Here is a 13,562-nt window from a genome sequence, read left to right as displayed (position 1 = left end):
ATTCGTTGGAGAGAAAGCTTTCTTGCAAAATTTGTCCCCAGCTTCATTCGAGAGATGCGGAGAAAAGACCCAAACAAGTAGCGCTAGTGAGTAAACACGCGTTGTTGCACAACTTGCTCTTTGCTGCTGTTTACAAGGCCTAACCCAGAACACTTTGTTTCTGGAAATGCTGATTCAGCGGTTCGGAGCCCCCGAGTTTCCAAAGTGGTGCTTTCTCTAACGTTTCGCTCAGTTTTACTAAGAACACATGTTAACACAGCAACAGGCGTTGACTAGGGTTTACAGCACCAAGTCGGACGTTTTTCATGAGTTGACTCGCTGATTCCTTCGTTCTTTCCAGGAGGAAAAATAGATAGGTTCTAGGTTTCTGTGGCAAAGGAAGTTCTGACTTCTGGCGATGGTGGTGTCTTTTAGGTTAAGTATTTTGTTAGGAAAAAAGCTCTGAAACCAAAGTGTTTCCAGGAATGATTCTAGATGACTAGGTTTTCCGGTCAGAACTCTAGGATTATTGCATATAATATTTGAGTTTTATTGGAAACATTTGAAAGAGATGGCCACGCAGGACAACCCCCAGGTCACGGGGAGGGAATTTGAGAACAGTCACACACCCAGCAACTGAGAAGTAACTGAGAAGTGCAGCAAGGGATACTTGTGTGGCATTTCACTGTCTATGGCACACGTTCAAAGCCTGATTACTTTTAATCCTCTGCAGCCTCATGCTCCCCATTTTACAGGTTTGGAAATTGAGGCTTGGGCTTTCAGGTGGCGCTAGTGGTAAAGAACCCACCAAGTAATGCAGGAGATGGATATAAGAGACTCAGGTTTGGCCCCTGGGTCAGGAAGATCCCTTGGAGTAGGAAATGGCAGCCCAGTCCGGTATTCTTGCCTAGAGAATCCCATGGACCAAGGAGGTGGGCTAGTCCGTGGGGTGGCAAAGAATCAGACACGCACAAACCCAGGCTCAGGAGGTTAACAAATGCATGTCCGATCACATGGCTGGCAAATGCCAAAGCTGTCACCAGATCCTAAGCTTTGGGTTCTTTTTTTTGTTTGTTTTTTCCCAGTCGTCTGTGGTTCATGCTTCTGTGCATCTGAAAGAGAAATGGCCTAGGAGCGTCCCTGGGCTGGTCAGACACCCGGAGAACCGGCAGACTCTGTTCCCATTCCCATGGCTCCTGGATACCTGCCCTATCACTAGGCTATTATCAGTGTTTTCTTTTCTCCGCTCACTTTTTGTGCTTAGATACGCATTTGTTTTGGAAGGAAATTTTGATACCACAGAGTCATGAGTCTGATATGGTGGTTATGTTTACTGTAATAAGAACTGTGTTTTAATAAAAGCTGTGCCCCGCTGAAATCATCTAGAGGGTATTGCCTGTGGTGTGTATAGCTTTTGGACTGGGCAAAATGCCTTTCATTGTGGACTAGGAACCTGGAGCTGGGCAGGTTCATGCTAGGGCTTGTAGCGTGGTAGCTGCCAGGATCGGAACCTGGACAGCCCTGGCCCAGTCACAGTGACCATCTCTGTGGCCACTGACCCTCAAACAGGAGAGGGGAACAAAGCCAGACTCTTGGACTTTTGATTTGGATGATGAGGCTGTTCTAAGTCTTGACAATGTATAGAAACCAAGCTCCTGCGTGAACAAAGACATCCACTGTGCCTTTACCTTCCTCTTACAGCTTTAGAAATTCTAGGTTGGTATAGCTGATAAAAGTTTCAAGATGACATAGTTTAAGGAACTTATTTCCTTGGAATTCGGTCCAACTCTTAACCGCTGGTGAAAAGAGCCATGCGTGGTGGTTGGCTGGTCCGCCTGTCAGAACTCTGACACTGACTGTAGTGAGTTCTGTCCTGCTTCGTGGGAGGAAGTGTGTGTGTTTACGGTGATGCCTTTGTCAGTTTCTCATGCTGTCAAACCAATGTGGAATCATGTGGATCTATAAAGAGAAAACATTTGTTTTGCTTTTCATGTATGTAGTCAGTCATATGTTCATAATTTCACTAAAACTTTTTCTGCTTGTTGAGGCTTTATTTCACCTGTCTTTATCTTTTGCTTAACTGGGCGTTTGGGAGATTAAGGAAGATGTTAGAACAGACAAGTGACTTGGTGGGCAAATGGGTGCTTTGGGGACCTGGGAACCGTCAACAAGGTCTTTGTACCAACGGGTGTAAAACTGATCGCATCCGTTCAGGCGCTGGCCGGCGTTTACATTGTGTTAATACTTCATGGCACGTTGCTGGGGAGCTGTCTGTTCCCCCACCTCCTCTGTTTGGTGTCCGTGCTCCTGATGATCGTGTCTTGTTGACTGTAAGGGGATGAGAACAGGTAATGCTTAAAATCACCAGTCTGATGGCTTTTCTGTAATAACATAAGGAAAAATGGGGCGACTGTTTTTGAGACCAAAAAAAGCCATCAAAGATCACCCCAGAGTTAGAAATGAGTGCTCATGACTTTCTGCTTTGGGGATAAAACAACTCCGAGGAGATACCCCTTTTTGCTCCTCTAGTGGGAGAGGTGGGCTTGAGAATAAACGGAGTCTGGGCTGCTTGAGTGCTCTTTTGTTCATCTGGGAAAGGGGTGGATGTTGAGGTAGAAATAACTTAAGTCATAGTCTTGCTTTAGAATCCCTGCCCAGACACATAGGGTGAAGTTAGTGGGTCATGACTGGGTGCGACTGGGAAAGCTTGAATATTGCTCCTGTTTTTCCACCAGTGCCTTGACATCTGGCTTGGGGCGTGATTTCCTTGATTGTTCAGACCCCTGCTTTGAGGGGTTTCTCATTTGGGCTCCCTCTGCCAGGTTGGACTGTGTGTTTTAGCATCTTCTTTGCCACCATGTTGCTCTTTTCTGCTTTTGCCCAAGTGGGTGGATGATACTGATAACTCCACTGGGCACTCTGCCTCAGCAGGACTCCTGGTCTTCTTTAAGCAGCTGGGTGAGCTCATTGAGCTAGCTTTTACTAGCTCATTGGTAAAACGAGAGTCACAGGGGTGCCGACCTGCAGGAAGGTGGGGTGCCTCTGGGGTCGTGTGCACCTTGGTACGTGGTGAGAGCTCAGAGATGCTGCGTCTGTGACCCTAAGCCTGGCTTAGAACAGCTTGCGTGCTGGGTAATGCTTCTTTGTTAATTTACGAGGTCTCTCTATAAATTAGAGAGAAGACGACTTTGTTTGTGTTTTTGTCTCTGGATCCATTAGCTGTACAAAACCTTGTGTCACTGGCTGAATTCTGCCTTCAGCACCAGTCACTGTGAGCGAGAAGCCTCTCCTGGCCTCAGAGCGGCCCATGGGTAGGATGCTATGAGCAGAGGTAGACGGTGGGATGGAGACCTCGCCTGGCCACAGCCCGCTTGAACCAGACCATGGGGAGGGACAGACGTCAAAACTTGGTTCTTTGTGCCCAAGAACAAGACATTTGCAGTGGCTGAGATACACAGGCTCAGACACGCTGTGATGCTGGACGCCTGCATGGAGACTGCTGGGCGCCTGCATGGAGACTGCTGGGCGCAGGTACACAGGGCCTGGTGGCCTCTGTCTTTAGGACCCCAGGGTGCTTGGTGTCTGGAGTCTGCAGAGACACCTATCCCAGCTGGGACTGAAATGCACATGAGCCGCACATCCTGATGGGCTGCCTGTGCCCCCGAGTGCCTCCTGCACCGTGTCTGGGGCGGTGCTGTTGGCAACCTCCATCCCCCAGAAGTCTGGCTGGGTCCTGGAGCCAGGTCAGCGGGCCCAGGTACCAACAGCTGCAGTCTCGCCGGGTAGCACAGGCTCAGAAAGCACGTGGCCTGGAAAGAGTTTGCTGTGTTTTTGCCCTCTTCCCCGTCACTGCAACTGAAACTGCATTGGGTGGCTGGGATCTTCAGCTGTCTGCGCGCTGCCCCTGGCACTGCCCGGCGGCCTGCCTGTCTGGCCCTGGCTGCGAGCTTACCATTGTCTTACTCTGCAAGAGAGAACCTGGAAGGTACCTGGAGACCCCCTGTCACGTGGCTGCCAACAGCAAGGGACCCCCAGCCGCCTGGATCAAATTTGAGATGCTTGTTGGAGGGGAGAGACCCTGCGAGTACTCACTTCTCCCACCTGCTGGGCTTTTGGTTTATTTTTGGGGGAAACTTTCATCCCTGGGAGTGTTTTCTTCCCGTCTTTTATGAGTTGTGAACACACTCTAATATGAAGACTTTAATTATATCCCGTATCAGTAATAATCTTAGGATTTTCTGCTCCAAGAAACTCATCTTGACCAAAAGGCTGCTACAAACTAAGGAGCGTTTCCATTCAGGGGTTTGTATGGTAGCATCACGCACACAGGCTTCCTGGGGGGCTCAGTGGTAAAGAACCTGTCTGCCGATGCAGGAGGCACAGGAGACAGGTTCCATCCCTGGGTCGGGAAGATCCCTTGGAGGAGGAAATGGGAACCCTCTCCAGTATTCTTGCCTGGAGAATCCCATGGACGGAGGAGCCTGGTGGGCTACAGTCCATGGGGTCGCAAAGAGGCGAGCATGACTGAAGCAGCCGAGCGCATCGTGTGCATAGGAGGTCTCGTCAGGCCTGAGGGTGATGCCTGCATGACATCTGGGACCCTACCTGGGGAATCTTCCTGTTGGCTGGGAGGATGAGCTGGCTGATGTCCTGTATGGACCAGCACAGATTGTGGGTGTGTCACCCCAAAGCTTCCAGGTTTCTTGTTCCAAAATGCTGTTGGGTACCTCTGAAGAACTGTGTAGGTTTCATGGGACCCTGCCAGGATGTTTCTATAGATGAAGTAATGTGTGAGACCCCTCAGCATCTCCCAGTGGAGGAGGGGTAAGTCAGGGTGGCTTCTCACTCCCTGGTTTGGTCATTACCTAACTGCAGACCTGGCCTCACCCCGGGGCCTGCAGGGCCACGGTGGATGCCTCTGGCCTGTGTTGTGTCCTTCTCTTCCCAGCTGGGGCCCTGTCTTCCACTCTTCTGGCCTGGCCATCCCACACAAGTTGTGTCCATTTAAAGGGTCAGTAGCTTTCTAATCCCTCAATACCTCGGGCAGACTTTTGAAGGTTAGTTTTTTGTAATCAGAGCAGTACAGGTATGTAGTTTGAAGAGTCAGTTCCCCAGAAGTGACCAGGCTTACCAACAGTTTCTGTATTCATCTCCGTATTTCTAAGCAGATGTTTAATGATGTATCGCAGTTCCTTACCACCTGTCTCTCTCCCCAACCCGCCCAAAGCTCAGCTTCGTGTAGGATTCTTTTACTTCCCTTCTTGGAAGGTGAGGAGTGGACCTCTGTCTCATCCGCATCCTGACCCGTACGTCGTGTCTCCCGTTGTCTCTGGCGAGAGCGGCTGGATCAGCACGCCCTGCGGCTGCTGTGGGGACAGCCCTAAAGGCTGCCCGTGGTCCAGCCACGTGTGCTGGGATCACTTTCTCTGTCTTCCAGGACGTCTTGTTTTCTCCTGGAGTTGTATTTGCCTTTGCTTGGTAGTTTATGTACTTACCGCTCCCTACCCCAACCCCCACTCCAAGCCGACACAGGTGTGCAAATATTCTCTTGGACACCTCTAGGTATCCAGCCAGTTGTGTCTCTGAGAAACAGCCTCTCGTGTGCCTTTTGTCCCCAGGGGCCTGGCTGCCCTCCAGCCTCCCTGCTCAGCTTGATCCCCATCTCCTCCTTGGTCCTGGGCGGGCCCTTTGTTCTCTTGGCTCTCGTGATTCCTGTTTCGTGGTTTCTTCCCACAGTTTGATGGAGAGCATTTCATAATAGCTTCCAAAGAAGAGATGCATGCAAATTTTTGAGACCTTGCTTGTCCAAAAATGTCCTTATTGTACCCTTCCCTTTTCAGTGTCGGCTCCTTCAAGCTGGAGACTCAGATCTTTGGGGACCATTTTTTAAATTAGTTCTTTAATTTCTTTCCCCTCCCCCAATCTTCTCTTCTTTCTTCCTAGAATCACTTTTATTTGATGGTTAGCTGCTGGACTGGTTCTCTAATTATCTTTTATTTTGTTGAGTTCTTCTAAGTTGTAGAGTATATCAACGTGGCTTTTAACTGGATTTTAAATTTTTGTTTTCATTGTTAATTTCTAAGGACCTCTTATTTCTTTTTTGATTATTATTACTTTTACTTTTTTAGACTTTACTTTTTGGACCAGTTTTACAGTTACTGCAAAATTGAGCAGGAAATATGGAGATTTACTGTTGACACTGCTTGTCTCCACTGCCCCCAAGTCTCCCCACTGTCAACATCCCCCACCAGTGAATGGAAAGCGCTCCATCGTGCCTGACTCTGTGCCACCCCATGGACTGTAGCTTGAAAGGTCCTGTCTCCATGCGGATTTGGCAGGCCAGAATTCTGGAGTGCGTAGCCTTTCCCTTCTCCAGGGGATCTTCCTGACCCAGGGACGGAACCCAGGCCTCCTGCACCGCAGGCGGGTTCTTTACCAGCTGTGCCCCCGGGGAGTGTGTTACAGGCAGTGGGCCTGCTGTGGAGCATCACTGCCCCAAACCACCGCCCCCGCTTTCATGGCACACCACTGCTGTCTTGCATCACGGATGCACAACTTTCTTAAACCTCTTTTTGGATATACTTCCTTTTTTGAAGGGCGGGGGGAGGTGATTTCTTCCATAGTTTCTCTTCTCTCCGATTTTTACATTATTTCTTTTTCTGCACTTTTGGCTTACCCAGAAAGCAGAGTTTATGACAAGCAAGAACTTATCTGTGGCTCAGAGGGTAAAGAATCTGCAATGCAGTAGACCCAGGTTTAATCCCTGGGTCAGAAAGATCACCTGGAGGAGGAAATGGCAACCCACTCCAGTACTCTTGCCTGGAGAATCCCATGAGCGGAGGAGCCTAGTGGGCTACAGTCCATGGGGTCTCAAAGAGTCGGACACGACTGAGTGACTGCACTTTCTTTCCTTACTGACGGAGGCATTGTGAGGGGAGGGAGGGTGGGCCCTGAGGCTGGCCCCCAGCTGGCCACCTGGGCCACTGAGAGAAGCTGATGGTCCGCTGTTGTGCTCTCCAGACAGTCCTGGAGGTGGTGGGGGAGAGGAAGAGCTGTCGGTTGTTGCCCGTTCCCTCCATGGAGCTGTGGGTGCTTGGTGCAGGCCGCATGGCACGTGGCCCTTGGCCTCGGGCTTGCCTTGCCCGCACCCACAGTGTTCTCTCCAGCAGCGGCCACACAGGGGCCCAGGCAGGTGAGGCTGAAGGGTGCTGTCCGACCCATTCTGCATGACTTTCGTCTTTAGGGCTCAAGGCTTTGCTTCGATGTCTGGGCCCTGCTGTGCCACCCGTGTTCAACGATGTCACTGGGAGGCGGGTGGTGGCCTCGGGGTATGGCTGTTTGGTTGCCCTCATTGTGTGGGGAGACCCTGGGGCCCCTGTATGGGGTCTCTTCTCCTTGGCAGCCAGACTGTCTGAAGAAGCCTCTTCTCCACCGTGACTAGGAGTGCAGGGGTAGTCTGGGGCTGTCAGCTGTTCGGCATCAGCAGCTGTGCTCAGAGTGGTACCAGGAGCCCTGTTACTGATTCAGAAGAGGAACCCACGTGCCGGTAGTGAGAGCGGGGCCTCGAGGATCAGACTGAGCCCTGCACTTCCCGTGGGCCCCTCTTGCCTCCTTGTTCCTGATGCTTGGGGTTTGCGGCGCCTGGGTCTCCATCTCCTCTCCTGGCTGGATGTTCTGCTCTCACATTTGTGAGTGAGCCCCCTGCCCCGCCCCCAGCTTTATGCCTTTTAAAAGATCCCCTCTGGAGGCCCTCCGTTTCTGTTCCCGAGGCTGCAGGGCGCGTGTGATCAGGTCCAGGAGCTTGCATCCAGGGTGGGAGCAGGGGGCGGGTGGGCCGGCACACCTGAGCCACCACCTCGAGGAGCGGCAGGCCGGCCTGAGGTCCGGACCCCAGAGGAAAGGGACTGTCTCTGGGACCGTGGCCAGGCCATCCCTGTGTACGCTGATTTCTTCTGGATTCTCAGGGTTGGATCCTATGCCTTGATTCCCTCCCCAGTGTCTCTACCTCCAAGCTCTGGTGACCGGTGCAGGCTGGGAGGAGGGCTCGTGGTCCTGCACTTGAGGTTGGACGCCCTGATGGTTCTGCTCTCAGAACCAGCCTCCCCAGCTTTCACTGGAATGACTTTAAAATAGTGAATGAACAGAGTCTTGATCACAGTGGAGCCCATCCTCCTGGGGTGAATTTCTGCTCGCTCTTCACCCCCTCCTTCACTGCTTGTCCCGGGAGCTGCACGCTGGCGGCTTGTCTACACCTGCACACGGCACCCCAGTGGGCCTCCCTGCTCCCCGTACCTGTGGCCGTGGCACCGCATCCGAGTTTAGCGTTCTAAGGGCCACGGACAGCTCCCAGCCCTTCCTACCACGGGCTCTGCTGGGAGCACTGGCATCCTCACTTGCTTGGACACCTCCCGCAAGTCGCTTACTCTTGGCCCTCGTCATCCTTTGTTTCAGGGCTGTGTTTGCGTTTGTGTGTGTGTGGTTATATGTGTGGAATGTATATGAGGTGATTCGCACAGGACCTGCTCACATGTAGTGTGTTATTTTCTTTGTATCTTTTTTGTTTAAACTGTCCTTTGTTTGGCTGCGCCGGGTCTTACTTAATGGCCCGTGGGATCTTCATTTGTTGTGGCACTCAGGATCTTCAGTTGCGGCTTGCAAACTCTTAGCTGTGGTATGAGGGATTTAGTTCCCTGACCAGGGATTGAACCTGGGCCCCCTGCATTGGGAACTTGGAATTTTAGCCACGGGACCACCAGGGAAGTCCCTTGATCGTTTTAAAATAGAGCCCTGCTTTCTCCATGACATCCAGTAGCTTTACACTTGTGACTTCAAGAAATAGGCTTTCCTGTCCCTGCTATTCTTGCTCTGACATTTTGGGGGCGGGTATGACCCTGGGAAACTGCAGCTGGCTGGCCGTGGTGGTCACATGGGCCCCAGAGGTGTGGGGAGAGTCGAGGTGCCCAGTCATGTGTCTGACTCATGGTGCATCTCAGACTTCCCCATACGTGGGGCTCTGCAGGGCTTTGAGGGTGGGTAAGGAGGACTTGGCATCTGACGGTGGCCAGTGTGTCCTTGTCCATCGGGGTGGAGGTGGCCTAGAGGGAAGCAGATGGGATAACGGAGGGAGGAAGGGGTTGTTTGGAAGAGCTTTGAGAACCCGGGATCCAGGGCTGCAAGGTCGTGGAGCATTCATTGTCGCGTGGAGCGTAGTCCTGGATCTCACGGTGCTCCTTGGCCGGCTGTGCTCTGCAGTTTCCTTAGAAGTGCCCTCCCCCTGAAGCAGAGGAGTGTGCCTAGGACAGCAGGCCAGGGGTCTGCTCTAGGGCTCTGTACGCACATGTGGAATGATGGAGTGAGTCCTGTCCAGCCTGTCTATGAGGCAGGGTGGTACCCACTCTCGCTGGGATGCCTTCCAGGCTCCTTTCTCCGAGTTAGAGCAGATTGGCTGTATCTAGGGGTGTCTAGGGGTAAAGAATGCCTGCAATGGGGGAGACCTGGGTTCGATCCCTTGGTTGGGAAGATCCTCTGGCGATAGGCATGGCAACCCACTCCAGTATTCTTGCCTGAAGAATCCCCATGGACAGAGGAGCAGGCCGACTGCAGTCCATGGGGTCTCAGAGTTGGACCCGACGGAGTGACAAAGCACAGCACAGGGGCGCCAAAGACCCCAGGATCTGGTTTTCTGTTCAGAAGGCTCCTGATTAGGGGCGGAGTTGCACGCGCGCTGTGTGGACTCTGCGCTGCGCCCTGCCCCGTGGTGCCTGTGCCCTGCCTGCCAGCATGCAGCGATCACGCGGTGGCTCCAGCACAGCCTGTAGTGGGCTGACACCAGGAAGCGCCGGGGGCCAGCCCACAGTGGTCTCTGCTCTGGTCCACTCCCTAGCCGGGAGGGCCAGCCCAGGTCACCTGCCCAGGCCCTGGTGGTCAGCAGTGCAGCCTCCTAGCTGTGGCTTCTGGCAGCAGAGGGGCTCCGGGGGTGCGAGCTCTAGGAACCGGGATCCTGGACCGCTCTCTGGCCATCCCCAGAGTCGGGATCCCATGCCTTCTGTGGACGTTAGCTGTGGGGCGGTGGCGTTATGTAACCACTGCTAATCTTCATTGTTTAATGTGTAACAAGTAGTAACTGCGCCCAGATAAACCCAACCACTATCTCCCAGCCAAGTGGCAGGCAGTGGGTGTGGGAGCCAGCTGGGGAAGGGAGCAGATAGGGGCTTCCAGCAGTTTTCTCTGCTGAAAACGGTCTGGCTGGACGTCTGATTAATCTCGGTGGCGTGTAGTCTGGCATCAGAGCCTCAGGCAGACATATCTGGTCACACTGTGTCTTTGTCCGGGAGCCTTTGCCCTCATTGACAGTACCTCCGGGACCATGAATGATGTAGATGTTGGGGAGATCTCGCCTTCTTGATGAGGTCCAGCTGATGGCTCCAAACACAGATGGGGCTTCTTGCCCACTGTCTTCAGAGACTCAGCCAGATCACCTGTTAACACGTGGACTGTCCCTTTGATCAGTTGATCTTTGTTGGTTGACAGCAGGAGTGCCGACCAGGGTGTGGATAGACGTTTCCTTGGAGGTGTCGCACACAGGTAGCTATTGTCCTGCCTCTTGTACTGCCAAACGTCTCCCTCCCAGCCGAGTGAGCAGGAAGTCGGCGCCTTCCCTCTTTGTTCTCTGTGAGGATGAAAGGCCAGCGGATCGGGGGTTTTGATGATGCCGCAAAGTGCTGAGCTTCAGGTCCAGTTAGGAGTGGCCCTGTGGACCATACACCACCTTGACTGTGGTGTGTGTCTTTGCTCCTAGACCTTTGGTGGCATTTGTGGAGCTGACCTTCTGCAGTGGGAGCAGGTCACAACCCTTATACTAAGTATACGTGGAGTATAATCTATAAAAATTTGGAACCACTGTGTTTTACATCTGAAAATAATTTAGTATTGTAAATCAAGTATACCTCAGACCTGGAGCTGACTGTGGCTTGGAACACAAGCTCTTTATTGCAAAATTCAGGCTTAAATGGAAGAAAGTAGAGAAAACCACTAGGCCGGGTATGACCTAAATCAAATCCCTTTATGGTTGTACAGTGGAGGTGATGAATAGATTCAAGGGATTAGTTCTGGTAGACCAAGTGCCTGAAGAACTGTGGACAGAGGTTTTTAATACTGTACAGGAGGTGGTGACCAGAACTATCCCAAAGAAAAAGAAACGCAGGAAGGCAAATTGGCTTTCTGAGGAGGCTTTACAAATAGCTGATGAAAGAAGAAAATCAAAGGCAAGGGAGAAAGGGAAAGATATACCCAACTGAATGCAGAGTTCCAGAGAATAGCAGGGAGAGATAAAAGGCCTTCTTAAATGAACAGTGCAAAGAAATAGGGGAAAACAATCGAATGGGAAAGACTAGAGAGTTTTTCAAGAAAATTGGAGATACCAAGGGAACATTTCATGCAAGGATCGGCACGATAAGGGACAGAAACAGTAGGACCTAAGAGAAGCAGAAGAGATTAAGAAGAGGTGGCAAGAATACACAGAGCTATACAAAAAAGGTCTTAGTGTCCTGGATAACCATTATGGTGTGATCACTCACCTAGAGCCAGATATCTTGGAGTATGAGTCAGGTGGGCCTTAGGAAGCATCACTATGAACAAAACATTCTGGAGATACCAGAATTCCAGCTGACCTGCTTAAAAATCCTAAAAGTTGATGATGATGGTGTTAAAGTGCTGCACTCAGTATCGCAACAAATTTGAAAAATTCAGCATTGGCTGGCTACAGGAGTGGAAAAGGTCAATTTTTATTCCAATCCCAAAGAAGAGCAATGCCAAAGAATGTTTAAACTACTGGACAATTGTGCTCACTTCACATGCTTGCAAGGTAATGCTCAAAATCTTTCAAGCTAGGCTTTAATAGTACATGAACCGAGAACTTCTAGATGAACAAGCTGGATTTTAAAGAGGGAGAGGAACTGGAAAACAAATTGCCAACATTTGTTCAATGATGGAGAAAGCAAGTGAGCTCCAGAAAAAACATCTGCGTCTACTTCATTGACTACGCCAAAACCTTTGACTGTGTGGATTACAAGAAACTGTGGAAAATTCTTCAAGAGATGGGAATACCAGACCATTGTAGCTGCCTCCTAAGAAACCAGGATGCAGGTCAAAAAGCAACAGTTACAACCAAACTTGGAATAACAGACTGATTCAAAATTGGACAAGGAGTACACCAAGGCTGTATATTCTCACCCTGCTTATTTAACTTATGTGCAAAGTATATTATGTGAAATGCCAGGCTGGATGCATCACAAGCTGGAATCAAGATTTCTGGTAGAAATGTCAACAACCTTAGATACACAGATTCAGTTCAGTCGCTCAGTCGTGTCCAACTCTTTGTGACCCCGTGGACTACAGCACGCCAGGCTTCTCTGTCTATCGCCAACTCCCAGAGCTTGCTGAACTCATGTCCACCAAGTTGGTGATGCCATCCAACCATCTCATCCTCTGCTGTCCCCTTCTCCTCCTGCCTTCAGTCTTTCCCAGCATCAGGGTCTTTTCTGATGAGTCCATTCAGGTAGCCAAAGTATTGGAGCTTCAGCTTCAGCATCAGTCCTTCCAATGAATATTCAGGACTGTTTTCCTTTAGGATTAACTGGTTTGATCTCCTTGCTGTCCAAGGGATTCTTAAGAGTCTTCTCCAACACCACAGTTCAAAAGCATCAGTTCATCATATTCAGATATGCAGATGATACCACTCTAATGGCAGAAAGCAAACAGTAACTAAAGAGCCTCTTGATAAGGGTGAAAGAGGAGAGTGAACAAGCTGGCTTAAAACTCAACATTCAAAAAATTAGGATCATGGCATACAGTCCCATTCAGTTCAGTTCAGTTCAGTTGCTCAGTTGTGTCCGACTCTTTCCGACCCCATGAACTGCAGCATGCCAGGCCTCCCTGTCCATCACCAACTCCCATGAATCAAGGCGAATTGGAAGTGGTCAAATAAGAGATGGCAAGAGTGAACATCAACATTCTAGGAATCAGCAAATTAAGATGGACTGGAATGGGTAAACTTAACTCAGATGACCATTGTATCTACTACTGCGGGCAGGAATCCCTTAGAAGAAATGGAGTACCCATCATAGTCAACAAAAGAGTCCGAAATGAAGTACTTGGATGCAGTCTCAAAAATGACACAATGATCTCTGTTCGTTTCCAAGGCAACCCATTCAATATCATGGTAATCCAAGTCTGTGCCCCGACGAGTAACACTGAAGAAGCTGAACTGTTCTATGAAGACCTACAAGACCTTTTAGAACTAATACCCCCCAAAAGATGTCCTTTTCATTATAGGGGACTAGAATGCAAAAGTAGGGAGTCAAGAAACACCTGGAGTAACAGGCAAATTTGGTCTTGGAATGCAGAATGAAGCAGAGCAAAGACTAATAGAGTTCTGCCAAGAGAACGCACTGGTCATAGCAAACACCCTCTTCCAACAACACAAGAAAAGACTCTACACATGGACATCACCAGATGGTCAACACCACAGTCAGATTGATTATATTCTTTGTAGCCAAAGATGGAGAAGCTCTATACAGTCAGCA

This window comes from Capra hircus, chromosome 4 (genome assembly GCF_001704415.2).
Source record: "Capra hircus breed San Clemente chromosome 4, ASM170441v1, whole genome shotgun sequence".
In the NCBI taxonomy this organism is placed as follows: Eukaryota; Metazoa; Chordata; class Mammalia; order Artiodactyla; family Bovidae; genus Capra; species Capra hircus.
This window is presented reverse-complemented; position numbering follows the sequence as displayed.